The sequence below is a fragment of the Pogona vitticeps genome, chromosome 2 (assembly GCF_051106095.1).
Source record: "Pogona vitticeps strain Pit_001003342236 chromosome 2, PviZW2.1, whole genome shotgun sequence".
NCBI classification, from domain to species: domain Eukaryota; kingdom Metazoa; phylum Chordata; class Lepidosauria; order Squamata; family Agamidae; genus Pogona; species Pogona vitticeps.
Window position 1 is genome coordinate 301,326,642 of NC_135784.1, and position 16,658 is coordinate 301,343,299.

A 16,658-nucleotide genomic window follows, 5' to 3' on the forward strand; every position below is an offset into this window, starting at 1 on the left:
ATTTTAACGGTTTTCCGCACTACAGCAGGCCCCCCATATATACTGTTTGGCCGAAAGGCAGGTTACCGGAGTTTATTAAGTTAAATAAAGTGTGGCCCGCATTAACCCAAACTAATGTCTCGAGTCTTTATTCCGGGGTTGGGGTGGCAAAGCACCCCCTCGGCTTATACTCGAGTCAGTGCCAAAATTACATGTTCTCCCCTGCAGTGTGGGTGTTCTCCGGACTCCCCCACTCATCTACAGGTGCCTTCAGCCTCTGTGGGTGGTCCGATGGCCCAGGTTAAGTACACTGCATTCTTCAGACTCCACAGACAACATGCTGGGAGGATAATAGCAGTCTATGTCCAAATGAAGGAGCTGTAAGTGAAAACTTTTTCCCAGCAGCATGTCAGTATGTATTTCAAGGACCACTCAACTAATGTAGTTTTATTGGTATATATTTTTATTTTTTGAAATTTACCAAGAGCTGCTGCATTTTCCACCCTCGGCTTATACTCAAGTCAATAAGTTTTCCCAGTTTTCTGTGGTAAAATTGGGTGCCTCAGCTTATATTTGGGTCAGCTTATACTCAAGTATATATGGTAACTGCAGCAGTTTATAGTCTCAGTCTCCTGCTTTCTTGGCTGCAGTCCCCCTTTGATGACTGAACCTAGGTATACAAAATCATTAACTACCGTAATAGGCAATGCAATGTTGCAATGTTGATTACTTGGGAAAATAATCCAGCATTAGTATACTGTACTGCATAATGATGAACATATCCATGTCTGCATGATGGGTAGCATGACTGTTATTAGAAACAGCTGATAAAGACACTGATAGCCAATGAAAATAGCCCTGTTTGTGTCACCAATGAGGAAGAGGTACGTTCATCGAGCTATCAAAGAGTTCATTTCAGAAGCGCTTCTGTATAGGTAATTGGCTATGCATTATGCATGGGGGAACAGATCTCTCATCTCCAGCTTGCCATCCAGCCTTGCTCGATTCCGTCGCCCTAAATTGCTCTCTGAACAAATGGAAAATAAATGCACAAGCTTCTCAGAAGGTATGAGAACAGCCTTCTCTCATCAGTATCAAAGAGTGCCAGAAACCAAATTAAAACAAAGGGTGGGGGTAAAAGGCTCTCCTGCACAACTCTGAAGGTAGGGCAGAGAGTACCAAGAGAAAAGCATTCTACCAAAATTAACCCTCAAAAAATGGTACACTCTAGTGTTATGGGGTATTTTCTGACCCCAGTCAAAGTCTAAACATTGCGGGTTAATGTGAGGGTTAGAATAAGGGTTGTGGTTAGGCGTGAGGCTGAGACAATACTGTGTCCCAACAGTAAAAAAAAAAAAGAACACATTATTTGTTGGGTCATTTGAAAAAAAAATCCTGAATGTTGTTTCTAAATGAGGGGGTTCTCTGTATATGGTCAATGATTAAAATTCAGTGACATTGTTTAGAATTGTGCAGGTATCAATGCCACACTATGCTCCTAGTTCTCTGTGAATTCCACAACAAAACATGACTCTGAGGGACTAAAATATCACATCCTGCTGCATAAGGGTGAAGAGTGCATAGGTAAAGATTCCCCTTGACATTTAGTCCAGTCATGTCTGACTCTAGGGCCCAGTGCTCATCCCCATCTCTAAGCCGTAGAGCCAGCGTTTGTCCGTAGGCAGTTTCCGTGGTCACATGGCCAGCGCGACTAGACATGGAATGCCGTGACCTTCCCACCGAGGTGGTACCTATTTATCTACTCGCATTTGCATGCTTTCGAACTGCTAGGTTGGCAGGAGCTGGGACAAGCGATGGGGGCTCACTCTGTTGCGTGGATTCGATCTTACGACTGCTGGTCTTCCGACCCTGCAGCACAGAGGCTTCTGTGGTTTAACCCGCAGCGCCATCACGTCCCTGAAGAGTGCAAACAAATGATTAAATACTTGACTTGGCCATCAAGCAGCAGGGCAAAGGTATGATGCATCCTACCCATGTGTGACAGGGGTGCAGCAACAATTCAGTGCCATTGGAAGATGACTGGTCAAACCAATTTCTCATTAATAACAGGAGCAATCAAGTAAATCGCAAGAGATGAGTGTCAGGATATATTCCTTTCATTTCTTTTGCCACGTGTGAAGTTGCACTTGGTTTTTAATTGCATGTTTCCAGTCAACACAGCATTCTCTTCTAAAAGCCTGAATTAATGGGGGAATCTATGCAACACTCCTTATCCGCTTGTGTTTGATTGCGTTTTTCCCCTCACCATGCCAATTCTAAGTGGCTTTGGGTTCCAAAACAATGCTCCTGTTTTCTTTCCCTCTTTTGTGCTTTTGTGGGATGTTGGGCAAGCACACATCCCTAGTAGGTGACAATTTTGGCTCAGCCAATGATTCCAAATCCTTGGTAGAGTCTCAGAGATCCTCCACCCAGAGGTCTTCTCTGCCCCCACATTGTGCTTATTTACTGCTGGCAGACAAAGCAGGTAGAGCTGGTCCTGTTCCCTAATCATATGCAGCAACACTCAGCAATGCAGGGGTTGTTTTTCTTGTGTGCTTGCCCTTTGATCTCTGTCACAACAGTGTGCCTCTTCCCCACAAATTGCTTCCATGTACATCTCTGCTAGTAGGGCAAGAACCATCAATCCCAACGGATACTGCAGCTGAGAAAGCAGAAGAAGAATGAGACTAGAAAGGGCTGCAATTAATTAGAAAAGGTCATCAAGTGTAAGGATGTGTCACCAGGATTACCCACACTCTTGCATTTCCAATCATGGTGGGTGGGTGGGTGGGAACACTGGACAGTTAAGAAAAAAAGTTGATTCATTTGAAATGTGGTGCTGGTTACAAATACCCTGGATTGCCAAAAAGATGAACCAGTGAGTCCTAGATCAAATTAAGGCTGAACTATTCCTGGAGGCAAGAAAAGGTTGAAAGGGAGGGTTTCGTGATTTGGGCACATCACGAGAAGGCAGGATTCTCTAGAAAAGACAACAGCGCTGGGACAGGTGGAAGGCGGCAGAGAAAAGAGGAAGACCAAATACAAGATACAGACTGGCTTCCTAAAAGCCATCAGCTTGAGTTTACAAAAGCTGAGCAGGGTAGCAGCTGAGGACAGGATATTTTGGAGATCACCCACTACAGGGTCGCGATAAGCTGGAGGTGACTTGATGGCGCATCACCAGAACAACAAGGGCAAGAAGGGGTTCGTTTTTGGCTTGCCACTCTTGTCAATGGAAATGATCTGTGGCTGTAAAGTCATGGCACCTCTACATTAAATCAGCACAAGCTGGGGGTTATTCTCATTCTGAACCCAAACACTGGCCCAGGAACTCAAAGGAAGAACACACGTTGGGCAAATCGATGTACAGGCTGTGAACGATGTGGGAGCGATGCCGGTGGAGGCGAGTGATTCTGAGATCAGCAAGGCAGTGAAGCAGTTCTGGGTTCTTAATCTAAACTTTACAGCAGCTATCCAAGGTGCTGAATGTATTTTGAGGATAAGATTCAGTGCCTTAACTCTTGCAAAATTCAGACTAAAACCCACAATGGGTACACTATAGTACCCTGGAGCTACCAGCACCCACAGAACAATGTGCTTCATCACATTGGGTTCAAAACATACTTATGCAAAGTGGAAGGAAGAATTTCCTTGCAAGGTAAATCCTCATCAGGACTGGAGGGTGGTTAAAAGCCACTTAGGAAGACAGGGATATAAAGTAGAAAGGAGAACAGAAGAGGAAAGGGGGATTGCCTTTGAATAAAGGGGAGGATCCAATTTGAACAAGTTACTTGAATTCCGTGAAAAAAACAAGTGTTAACATCTTACACTAATTTTTTTGTGCTGCTTCATGCTCATATTATTGCCAGATGATTCTCATGTTGATGCTAACTAGAAAACCCCTACTGCGTTATATCAGTACACACTGTCCCAGTAAAGAAACCTCAAAAGATATATCTCTTGCCAATATGGCAGCTGAAAGAGTAATATAAAACCTGCCTCTCTTCTTCGACAAAACTGAGGCTGTTGTATTTGGGGCCCATCCTGAGAAGACAATAATGCTAGGAAAAGATGAAGGCAGCAGGGAAAAAGGAAGACCACGTATGAGATGAACTGACTCCACTGCTTGAAAGAACTGAGCAAGGCTGTCAATGATAGGAGATTCATAGGATTACCATAAATCAGAAACAATTTGATGGCACATAAAGACAATGGCATTTATTTTCCTTTCTTTCTCCTTGAAGCAGACTGATAAAAAAAATATGAGCAATGAAAAACACCACTGAAGCCTAGTTCTAGACACAAACGAAAAGATAACACTGCAAGAGAAACCAACCTTTTTTAATAGTTCTGCTAACAGGACACATCTTTCAGATTCCCGATATTTTTATCCTCCTATCTTAACAAGGTTACTTTCTGGAAAACTCATGTTGCGAAAATGGTGTTTGTGTAGGAAGGAATCTTCAAAAAGCTAAACATTATAGCTGTTTGAGAAATTCACTCAATGAGTAGTGGGGGGGGGGGGATCATGGCAGCTGCCAAGCCAAACCAGATGAATCAAGAATCCACGTTTCACTGAGCAAAATGGAGTGGGTGGAGGCAAATCTTTCCAATAATAATTAACCCAAAGGTACTGAATAAGCCACTCAAAGAAGGGAGCAAGTTATTTCTAGCGAGATCCACTTCTAAGGGTTTCTCCTTGCCTCTGTTTTGCAGACGTCTATTTACATAATTAAAGAAAGAATTTTTTGCCCTGAGTTCAGCATGTGTGCAAGCAACCGGAGGAAAGCAGGATCAGCATTTACAATTCTAACTTCTTTTCATCCAGACACTTTTGATGCATTGTTGAGTGCAATTTTTATATAGAGAAGGAAAGCTATTGCTTAGGTACACTGGCTCCCAAGACATGGCTGGATTAAAAGTCCCACCACCCGCATCCAGGAAGGGCAATGGGCAGGGAAGATGGGTGTCATTCCTCATTGGAGGAATCCATGAACTAAAGCTAGACACACAAAGGCTGAATGTGGAATTTTCTCATGGTTGCATGCCAGACAATAGTGCGCTGGGGGCATATCTGCCGGTTTTAGAGGCAGTGTTACCAGCATGTGCTCAGAAGAGTGTTGGAACGTAGGAAACTGCCTTGCACCAGGTGTGGGAATTATATGGCCCTACCTCCTGCTAGGGAAAGGAAACATATTAGTAGTTCTTTTAAAAATGTGAATTTCCACTCTTAGAAGTCACTAGAAATAGTGATAATCTTTTAAAACAGGGGTGGAAAACTGTTCCCCAAACCACAGAAAACCCCATCACCACCACTGTCTTATACTGAGGGAGACCATGGTCTAGGTAGCCCAATATTGTCAACTCTGGTTGGCAACTGTTCTTCAGGATTTCAAGGAAGTTTTTTTCCCCTCTATGCTGATCCTTGGAGGTTGAATCCTGGCTCTCCTGCATGTAGAGCAAACGCTCTACCACTGAGCGACAGCCCTCACCCCCAACGTATTTGCTGGCCTCTTTTCAGACACACGAGAAAAGTATGGGGAGGGAATAAGATGATCCTTCAGAATGTATGGAAACCACAAGTCCTTCTACTTATACCACGCTTTCAAAGCCTGGATTCCATCAAAAGGAAGATTCTTCTCGGGCAATCTTCAACGTGAGAATGGTCCTCCACAAAAGAGGACACCTTAGCATTGACTCAGACCATATCTCTCTCACACACACACCTACATTCATCTACTCCATGAATCTTTCAGGGTGCAAAAAAAGAAAATATACTTCCCTGTGTATTAGAAATATTCTTACTTGCTGCTATTGCTTCCCTCTGCATGGAGGTGTCACAGCACAGCACCTCATGCACGCTCTCTTTTCCTCCTCTCTTGCTCTTCCCAACCCTGCCACTCCATGATCCTTACAGAGAGTGTGATGAAAGATCATTTGAAAAGCAACCCAGTTGGGACCTTGACCCTCTGGCAGGAAGGGGAAGGCTGGCTAGGTATAGCTTGAGGCTGGAGGTGGGGGAGCACCTTATGCAGCTGACTGGACCAGCCTCCATGGCCACTCCCTCCTGCTAAAAAAAAAAAGGCATGCCCCACTAGCTCGGAGCATGAGATCCACACATGTGGGACAGATTCCGGCAGTTGATGCCAGTCTAGGATAGCCTCTGGCAAGACACACCACCCCCTTCTAAAAGGTCTGTGAAACAAGCTTTGCAACACTGATGGCTGTCACAAGGGCCTTGTTGAGATCAATGTTCACACACACCTCTGCAGGCAGGAGATGCTGCCTCGCATTAATGTGCAGGCAACCCAAGGCTTCTTCCCGAGAGCAGTGATGTAATCCACTGGGCTGCAAACCAATGATTTAAGAGGATTTGAGTACGAGCTTTGCATACCCCAAAAAGACCAAACAGGGGAAGTAGAAGTCAAACTGCTCAGCTTAATCCCACTAAAACAAAAGAAATGAACAACAGAAAAAGTTGGACAGCTTAGACCAGCCAGGTGGGGTGGCGAATGGCTAGTTTTAGTCTCACTGGCCTGTTTGCTAGCCATTGTCTGTCCTCGTCTGAACAGAGGTCCTTCTGGATCCTTGCGAAAAGAGCACTTCCAGATTACAAAACCATAAGGGCTTTTTGGACAGCTTACCCCAACTTCTGAGAAATTAAGAAAAATAAAATCCTTTCTGGCCAATGAAAGGGCTGTTTAGCCCCTTTCCGTCTCCCTCTTTTGCAGTCATTTTCCTGGCCTTGAGTCTTTGGAAGGAAGAGAAACGCTGGCAGGGCAATCACCGCCGGGTACACAAGCTCAAACCCACATGATGAGAGGAAGCACAGATTCTTATTCCCCTATGGAACTATTAGAAATGGTGGCGTTCCTTCAACATTTAACACTCTGGGAAGGCAGCAACAACCCCAGCTTAATGTGAGCAGAGTGGGCAACACAAGAATCAGAGCACAGAGTGCTGTCCTCTGAAGATGCCGGCCACAGAGACTGGCGAAACGTCAGGAAGAACAACTTCCAGAACACGGCCAAAGAGCCCAAAAAACCCACAACAACCATCAGATCCCGGCCGTGAAAGCCTTCGCGAATATATTGCAAGAGTTGTTCATTGTCCATTCTCCATGGAAGAATTCTGGCAACTTTGGCCCAAAAAGTAGCTCTGCAAAAATGAGCCAAAGCAAAAAGCAAAGTGCACTGTTTATATACTGCCCCATAGTGCTTAAAGTTCTCTCTGGACAGTTTGCAAGTTAATTATAGAGGCTACACATTGCCCCCTCAATTTACCAACCTCAGAAGAATGGAAGGCTGAGTCATTTTTAAGCCAGCTATCTGAGATTGAACCCAGGTTGTGAGCAGAGTTTTGCTTGCAGTACTGCAGTTTAACCACTGCCCCATGAGGCTCCTCTTTTATTTACTTTAAATATTTATTTCCCGCCTTACCCCTAAAGAATCCAAGGTGGCTTACCGTATTAAAAGAAACAAAATTTAAAAGCTAAAAGAATGAGAATTAAACTGATATAATATTAATCATAAATAAGAGCAACATTAAAAGCTCAAGTAAAATTACAGAATAACACAATCCCTTTAAAAATTCACTTGGTCAGACAGTTGTTTAAAGGAAAGCTTGCCTGAAGGGGAAAGTCTTTGCCTGCTTGTGGAACGACAGCAAAGACGGGGCCAGCCTGACTTCCCGTGGGAGGGAGTTCCAGAGTCTGGGAGCAGCAACAAAGAAGGGCCTTTTTGCAGACTAATATTGCAGAAGAAGGAACTGCCTTGCTGGTTCACATTGGCAAAACTCTCTCTGTTCTCCACTGAGCCATGGAGGTGGGGCAAGAGGAAGAGCTCTCCCACACATACTTGCTTTGTAGCATATGCATTTTGAGCTGCCCCTTTAATAGGAATGGTTTAGGAAGCAGCCTGGGATATATGCATAACATACCAGTGCAAGTCCTAATGATATAACTACGTGTTTGTTTTTTAAGGCAGGTGAAACTCCCGAGGCTCTCTTCCTTCTCGGTTTCACTGGACAGCAGGGTGGAGGATACTGAGCTGAAAAGTAAAGCGGCAGGAAAGAGAGAAAGAGTCACAGTTCCAAGGACGCGCTGGCCAACACAGACATTAAAAGCCGTGCCTCCAGAACTGCTGGATAGCTCGGTGGTTTAGGTATCGTCCTGTGGAGCAAGAGGTTGGGAATCTGATTCCATCTGAGCCTCCTTGGCAAGGACTGGACTCGATTATCTATAGGATCTGCAGTTTTAAGATGATGATGATTGTTGCTGTTGTTGTTATAATCATAGAATAATTGAGTTGGAAGGGGTCTATAAGGCCATCATCCAACACAATGATGATGATGATGATGATGATGATGATGATGATGATGATGATGATGATGATGATGAAGAAGAAGAAGAAGAAGAAGAAGAAGAAGAAGAAGAAGAAGAAGAAATCAGGCATGACAAGAGCACCAGTCAGGTGACATGTATAAACTTTGTGTGTAATGTATAGTGTATGGGTAAAGGTAAAGGTTCCCCTTGACATTTAGTCCGGTCGTGTCCAACACTAGGGCACGGTGCTCATCCCCTTCTCCAAGCCGTAGAGTCAGCGTTTGTCTGAAGACAGTTTCCGTGGTCACGTGACCAGCACGACTAGACACAGAACGACGTGACCTTCCCACTGAGTTGGTACCTATTTATTTATTCACATTTTACATGCTTTCGAACTGCTAGGTTGGCAGGTGTATAGAGAGCCATGATAATTACAATAAAGCAATACATGGTGGGGGGGGAGATAAGAATTCAAGAATGCAACCATTCAAGCTGAAAAATGGCAGGGGTTTGGTGAATATATGGGCAAGTGACCATGACTCAGATTAAGGCCGCTTCATATGAAACTAATCCATGCCAGAAAAAGCAAAAAATGCACAAACACCCTTAAACGCCTCTTCTTTCACTGCTTCATTTACATGTTAAACCATTCTGCCCTCTATTTATTCATGCTTTCGGACCCCCTGCTGAAGCCTTTTCACAGAACAATAATGACCATCCAAGGGGGAAAAGATGCTTTTTCCATTACAACTCCCGGAATCCTGCAGCCAGCTCTGCCCTTCCTTTCATTAACTTTGATAAGTAGAAACCACTGCAGTGTAATCACTTCTGCTGGACAACAACAGCACCATATCAGCTGATCTTTCCCCTCCTGAGGCACCATGGGATTGCTTCTGACATGAACGGAGGAGATGTTGATGTCATGTGCTGCCAAGACGCCTCCAACTCATAGTGACCCTATGAATGAGAGACCTCCAGAATGTCCTGTCCTCAGATGCCCTGCTTAGCTCTTGTAAACTCAAGTTGTGTGGCTTCCTTTAGGGAATCAGTCCATCTCATATTTGGTCTTCCTTTTTTCTTGCTGGCTTCCACCCTTCCCCGCTTTATTGTCTTTTCCAGAGAATCCCGCCTTAACATGATGTGCCTAAAGTAGGACGGCCTCCGTTTCAACATTTTTGCCTCCAGAGATAGTTCAGTCTTGATGTGCTTCATCAAATCACTTGATGAACTTTATGTTCAAAAAAGGATTTGAACTCTGGTCTTCCTGGTTCTACTCTGACACCCTAACTGCTACACCACACCGCCTCTTGTGCATTAACATTGGTCTTTAAGTCCACCTCCTAATTCTTCATTGTTTCTGCTCCAGAAGATGAATGTAGCTGCTCTTCTAGATTTGATCATAAAACCTGTGCAATGCACTGTGGTTCAAATCCTTTTAAGATTAGGATGCCACTCATTACCTTGCTGTATTATTCATTTAACCAGCGGATCTTTATGTTGTTACATACCACTCAGCAGCAACAGCCTTTGAACAAGCTTTGAACAAGCAAGCCAACCTTGAAATCCAGGGTACCTAGGAAAGGCTAGTATTCTGATTTATATGCCATCATGTTCTCTCAATCCAGGTTAACAACCTCTACTCAAAAACCTGTCTTTTACATATTGCATCACATACCCCACCAAGTATTCACACACTCCCAGCCCATCAGGGAGGCACTACATACACCCATGGCATAACAGAATTCATTCATATAAATGCAAATCATCTCTTTGAAATTGACATGCAGAGGTTTTTGCTTTCTGTAGGGTTCATAAAGAGGCATCAGGTCTTCTCTGACATGAATTAGCAAAAGAAAACAGATGTGAAACCGACAATAGAGAAACACCTAGTAGGATGATAAACATTATTAGTGAACATAAAAATTATAATTAGTTATCAAAATTACTGTTTATGATAGGATGTTAATGATAGGATCTTTTGAAAGTAACTAATTCTTAGGGGTGTCATAAGTCATAAGTGACTGCACATAACAAAAACCAATTAAGCAATTTTCAAATGGCCATATGTTGGAAATATTATTTTTTTGGACTACAACTCCCAGAAATCCTCAGGTCTTCGAAAAACCATCACACCCATTTGTAAGTTCTGCTAAGAACACACAGGTAGGTGTGCAGTGATTGATCTTGGTCAGAGTTTGGAAAGTTTTTAAAGTAGTTACTCATTAGTACAATATTGAAAAACTGATTAAAATGAGGAATTCAACTCAAAAAATGTTTAATGCTGATTTGTTCTCAGTTGGCCCTTTGGTTGCCAAGGCACAACCAATGACAAGCCTCAACTGGCAGAATTCATCTGCTAGACTCTAGCTTTTGGTCTTTCGATTTCTCCATTCCCATCTCTGATCTATCAGAAACTTTGCCTCTTGCTGATTTCTCTGTGGCTCACACCATTCTCTATCACAATGGTCCCCAACCTTGGGCCTCCAGATGTTCTTGGACTACAACTCCCATAAGCCTTCACCACTACCTATGCTGGCCAGGATTTCTGGGAGTTGAAATCCAAGAACATCTGGAGGCCCAAGGTTGGGGACCACTGCTCTATCACACATGAAGACTATTCCTTGGCTCGTATTTTCTTCCTCACACACTATCACATAATGGCTAAAATCCAGTTGTTTAGCACAGTAAGTCATACTAGAGTAGACCAACTGACTTGGTGGGGATTTGTTGAGGAAACACCTCCATAAGTTCCACTGATTCAAATGGGCCTACTCTAGGTACAATTTACTATGCTAAAGTAATTTGCAACCAGAGTAAGCCCACTTGAATAAATGAATTTACAAAGGAGCTAACCCACCAAATCCCTACTTTCGATTAACCTGCTCTACTACAAATTGCTATGCTAAGCAACGGAATGTCAACCATTGTTTTCCTCAGGTACCCTGCTCTCTCCATCCATACTTAGAGTGACATCTTTGTAGAGAAACCAGAAAGGCACAGATTTGTTTTGCACCAACACAGTTGTTACTGCTTTTGTCTGTTTGTTTGTTATCTATTTACCTCACAATCCATTTCTCTGGCATTTCTCGCTTTTCCTCTACAAGGCCTACAACTCTTATTGATATATGTGCTGTGGAGCTTCTTCAGCTCCACTCTGATTAGATTCTTCCAGTCTCCGTTTGCTGCCTACTCTGCCTTTGCTACTAATTTGATTTTCCACCTCCAAACAAATTATTTTTCCTTCACTCACTGCCTACTCTGTGCCTTGTTACGAGGGCTGGCTGAAAGGTTTTGCTGCTGATTCATAACTCGACAACAAACTGAGATTTTTTTTAAAAAAGCAAACAATTTGGAATTTCATCTTTCCTGAGGTATCTTATTTTTCAATATAATTCTTTACACCACCTACTACACTTCTCTCAACATAAAAACCTGTTGTTTTTTTTTAATTTCATTGCCTTGGAATACTGAGTCTTCTTTTTTTTGTCTGTTGTTTCACTGTTCCCTGTACTCCATCATCACCCTTGTAACACTTGTCTCTCAAGTCCCACTTCATCTGTGGGGGGAAAGTGGATGTTCCGAGGTGTGAGATCAGGGCTATGGGGAAGATTAGGATTAAAGCCAGTGTTGTATGCTTTCGTTTGTGCAACCATCACTTTGAATCATGACATCCACAAATGTTTCTTCAGTACAACCGTTCCCATAAATAGCCTGCATTTATTGATACATTTCTACAATAATGATTTTGCTTGAGATAAAAACTCAGAAGACATGAACGGTAAACCACTTCTGAGTATTTTATACCTAGAAAACCTTGTGAAGGGTCGCCATAAGTCAACATTTATACGATGGCACACAATTTTTAATTTTTAGTAACCCTCCTACATTTATTCTCTACCTTTCCTCAACTGGTTCATAGTTGCCTACATAGTTCTCTTCCTCCCCACCTTACTGTCAGAACAACACCCCTGTGATGTAGGTCAAGCTGAGAAAGAAAACCTCCCTTCCCGCACAGAAGATGGGCTGCCAACGTCTTTGCATTCTGAACATGTAGACATTCTGTGACATCATAAAAATTCAGCCAATCAGTGAGAGAGGTTTCACCTCTCCATGGCAACCTACTGCATACAAGTGGAGCCCCCACACTGTCTCAATACACCTGAGGATTTCCTAAATGTTGGTGTTCTAACTTCAGTGTTGTGCATTCTGATTGTGGTTTGCTGCTGTTTTCAAATTGTTTATATATTTATTTTTTTAAGCACGCAAGGCATAATTTGTTGGATCGGATTAGACAGAGAACTCTCCCCTTGTTACCCCTTAATACCTGTAAGCAACAACTACTTGAAGGCATGCTCCTCTGAATCTAGAAGCTGCCCATCCTTTCTGTGATTAAGTGCCATGGATGAATCTAACAAGTCTAACCCCACGTTGAAGCCATCTAGTGGCTACATTGCATGGCAGGGAACTCCATAAATTGATTAAGCAGTATGCGAGGAAAGTACTCTTAGTCTCTCTTGAATCTACTACTAGCAATTTCATCAGCCAAACCTGATTTTCTAGGATTATGAAAAGCATTCACTTTCTCCAAAACATGCCTGATTTTATAAACCTCCAACATATCCTGCTGTACTCCCACTTTCTCTAAAGTAGCAAGCACCTCTAATCTCTTTTATTCTAGTATGTTCTCCCACTTTTCCTAATCATTTCACTTGCCTTTTTCTAACTTCCAGTCCCTTTTTCTAAACTTCCAGATTCAGTGGGCTTTCAGTGCACCATTTTTCTTAAGAGCTCAAAGAACTCACTATTTATTAATGCCACAATCCCTACAACAATCCGGTAAAGCCGTCGTCAACAAGGTGGTGCCTTCCAGACCTGATAAACTACAAATCCTAACAACCGTTCTAGTTGAGCATGATGGGACATGCAGTCCACCACATCTGGACAGCACACAAAAGGGGGACGTTACTGATAAGTAACCAATACTTTGCATCCATCCAACAGCTTGGAAATTGCACTTTTGAGAACATTACAGTGGATCCTCTACTTATAGAATTAATCCGTATTGGAACGGTGGCTGCAAGTCGAAAAGTCTGTAGGTCGAATCTCCATTGACCTACAATGCATTGAAAACTGATTAATCCCATAACTGGCAGTTTTTATTCTATTTTTGTTCCATTTTGGTTTTTTTCTGGTCTGTAAGTCGATTCTCTGTCTGCAAGTCGAATCTAAATTTTGTGGCCAGAGAAGTCTGTAACTCGAAAAGTCTGTAAGTCAAGCCGTCTGTAAGTCGAGGGTCCACTGTAGCTCCCAAACTTCATTTGTCAACATATTGGCTAAATAGCACAATGGTTTAGGTAGAGGTTGAGAGTTTGATTCCTCTCTGTGCCTCCTAGGAGAAGAACCAGCCTGTGTAGCCTTGGACAAGCAGCACAGACCCGGAAGAAAGGAACAGTAAACCATTTCCATGTATTCTCTACCTGGAAAACCCTGGAAAGTGTAATCATAAATTGGAATCGACTTGACGGCATGCAATCCCATGAGTGCCCCCAAAGTAGTTTTCTTCAAGCTCTGCTCCCTATTGAAGCTCTCAATGTGTGTCACGTTTGAGTTTCCTAAGCTCCGACTAAGAGCACTAAACGAGAACCTGCAGTTTCCCAGATTGCCCTTTATTAATGATATCTTTGCAATAAGGATCAGGTCAGGAAAAACAAAGAAACACAGCCTTGTGCATTTTTATGACCGACAGGTTTATTCCAGCATACTTAGATATGATTTTTTTTTTCCCCAGAGGCATGGAATCCGATATATCAACTCCGCACATCCGAAGAAGTGAGTTGTCATCCATCCGTTTACACTCTGCCCCAAATAAATAAGTTACTAGTTTTAAAAGTGCCACGCAAGACTTCAAAGGATGGAGCTCTTCCTTCCACATGGCCATCCTGAAGCAAGCAGAAGAGCCCTTTCTTCCATCAGGTCGATTGCATTTAATCTCCACTGCATTTAATCACTGGAAATCACCAGTGCCCAAAGGACAGGTAGCCAAGGAGGATTTACGTATCTTGCCGTGCCATGCTAGGCAGCCCTAAAGGAGGTGCTGGAAGAGATCAGCCGCCCCAGCTGCCCTGATTCTTATCAAAGAGAATGGAATCGAGGGATGCACACAAGGAGAGCCGTAAATCGCGGTCTTGTTGTTCACCTCCCTCAGTACTCGGAGGAGACATCCGGAGCCCTCTTCTTCATGTCCCCCCCACAGCTCTTCACCACCACCACCACTGGGACCCAGCAGCCCACAACTCAGCCCAGCAGCCGCCTGTCCCTGAGGCAGACACAATGCAGCCACCTGTCCCCTGGGGAATTCCCTCGGCCAACCCACAAGGGGCCGGACGGGATGAGGGACAATGAAGCCGGTCTTCTGCAACAATCATCTCTCTCTCACACACACACACACACACACGCACACGCACACAGAGCTATAAGGGAAAGGGATTCCCCAAAAGGGGAGAATTCTGTGCCGGCAACTCTTCGTTGGGAGCGGCGGCGGCGGTGGAGGAGGAGGAGGAGGCGAAGTCCCACCAGCACGAGGAGGAGGCGCGACCGGCTTCGCGACAGGCACCCACCCGCCACCGTTTTTTGCCCGGCGCTCGAAAGCTGGCGCGGGGGGGAGAAAAAAGGGTGCCCGCCTGCTCCCAGCCAAACTCCTCCCGTCACGGCCCGTCCTTTCATGGCTCTCCCGCTCGGCTCGGCTCTCCTCTCCTCGCCCGTCCCCTCCTCGCTGTCCTGAAAGAACCCGAGGCGATGCAGCCAACGCCGCCCGCCAGCCTCCCGCCCGTTCCCCTGAAACGATCCGTCTGGGACTCCCGAACGGCTCGGCGCCGCTTCCCTCGTCGCTGCAACGCTTGCACCATGAAGCAAATAAATATTACAAAAAAAAAATTATCACAGTGGGACTGATAAAAAAGGCGCAGCAGCAACGAAATAAAGCATTCTCTCTCCCTCTATATATATTGCTCTCCCATCCCTTCTTCCTAGAGAGAGATTCTGCTTTGGATTTTCGAATTATTATTATTATTATTATTATTATTATTATTATTATTATTATTATTATTATTATTATTATTATTATTATTATTATTATTTGCCCTTCTTCCGTCCCCTCCCGGCGGTGACCTGCAGCCGAAGCAGGAGGCGAGGAGAACGCGGCTCTCCCCTCGATTGACAAAGAGCATCCCCAGGGTGGGACTCGGAGAGAGAGAGAGAGAGAGAGAGAGAGAAGAAGGTCCTACTCACCCGTGCAAGGAGCGCGCCAGCTCGGGGAAAAGATGGGCTGCGCTCTCGCAGCTGCTCCTCTTCCTCTTTGCAATAGTAAATCCTCCCGCCTCGCCGGCACCCCCCTATTTGAAGCCGCCACGCACCCACGCCTTGCCACCCTGCCTCCCTCCCTGCCTCCTGCCCCCGCGCGCCCCCGAGACTCCCTGCCGGAGAGTCAGGCAAAGAAGGAGAGAGAGAGAGAACGCCTGCCGGTGCCCGGCCCACCTGCATGACGTCATGGGCGGGCTGTCAATCACCCGGCAGCCACCTGCTGTGAGCTCAGGCTGGTTGCAACCGCAGCTGCACCCGAGGGTGGAGAGGGAGGAGGGCGCAGTGGGTGCAGGGGAGGAAAGGCCCCCCATGCGAAGGAAGGGATGGAAGCGGAAAGGATCGAGCGCTTTTTGTTCCAGAAGGATAAAGGTGGAATAGAGCTACAAACCTGGGTCTTGCCTCCCCCCCACACTCTCCTTTTTCCAAAGCTGGTTTGGGATAAAAAGCAAAGAGGGCAAGGGATCCCTGAAACAGAGGACAGAGTTCTTGGGTTGTTAATATGGAGTTGTGTGGGAGAGGAAATGCCAGGAGGAGTGACTGGGGCGGAAAGCCATACCTGGTGATGTTTCCCCCTTGGGTGGAGAAATGACCCCTGCTTTCTCCTTCATGCAGACCTCCGAGCAGAAAGACCTCCGAAGTCTCAGATGAGGAAGGGCAGCAATGAAGGAATTAGAGAAGATGACATCAAGTGTCACTGGACACCAAGACCAAGATCATCCACACTCTTATATTTCCAGTCACCATGTATGGGTTTGAACCCTGGAAAGCGTTCGAGAATACATTAAACCTCCAAAGTCTTTGTTACTTTGAGTTTGGTTTGTTGTTGTTGTTGTTTAGTCATTAAGTTGTGTCCGACTCTTTGTGACCCCATGGACCAGAGCACGCCAGGCCCTCCTGTCTTCCACGGAGTTGGGTCAAATTCACATTGGTTGCTTCGATGACACTGTCCAACCATCTTGTCCTCTGTCGTCCCCTTCTCCTCTTGCCTTCACACTTT

At 44.7% G+C, this 16,658-nt stretch overlaps 1 protein-coding gene across 3 annotated transcripts in view; it reads right to left on the reverse strand.

The window, feature by feature from the left end:
- Positions 1 to 15,728, reverse strand: part of MAPK4 (mitogen-activated protein kinase 4) — an 87,415-nt gene extending 71,687 nt beyond the window's left edge. For all 3 annotated transcript variants that reach the window (XM_072992932.2, XM_072992934.2, XM_078384134.1), the window contains exon 1: positions 15,590 to 15,728. The gene's annotated coding sequence lies outside the window, so the exon portion shown is untranslated. The remainder of the gene's footprint in view (positions 1 to 15,589) is intronic.
- Between the last annotated feature and the right edge of the window lie 930 nt (positions 15,729 to 16,658).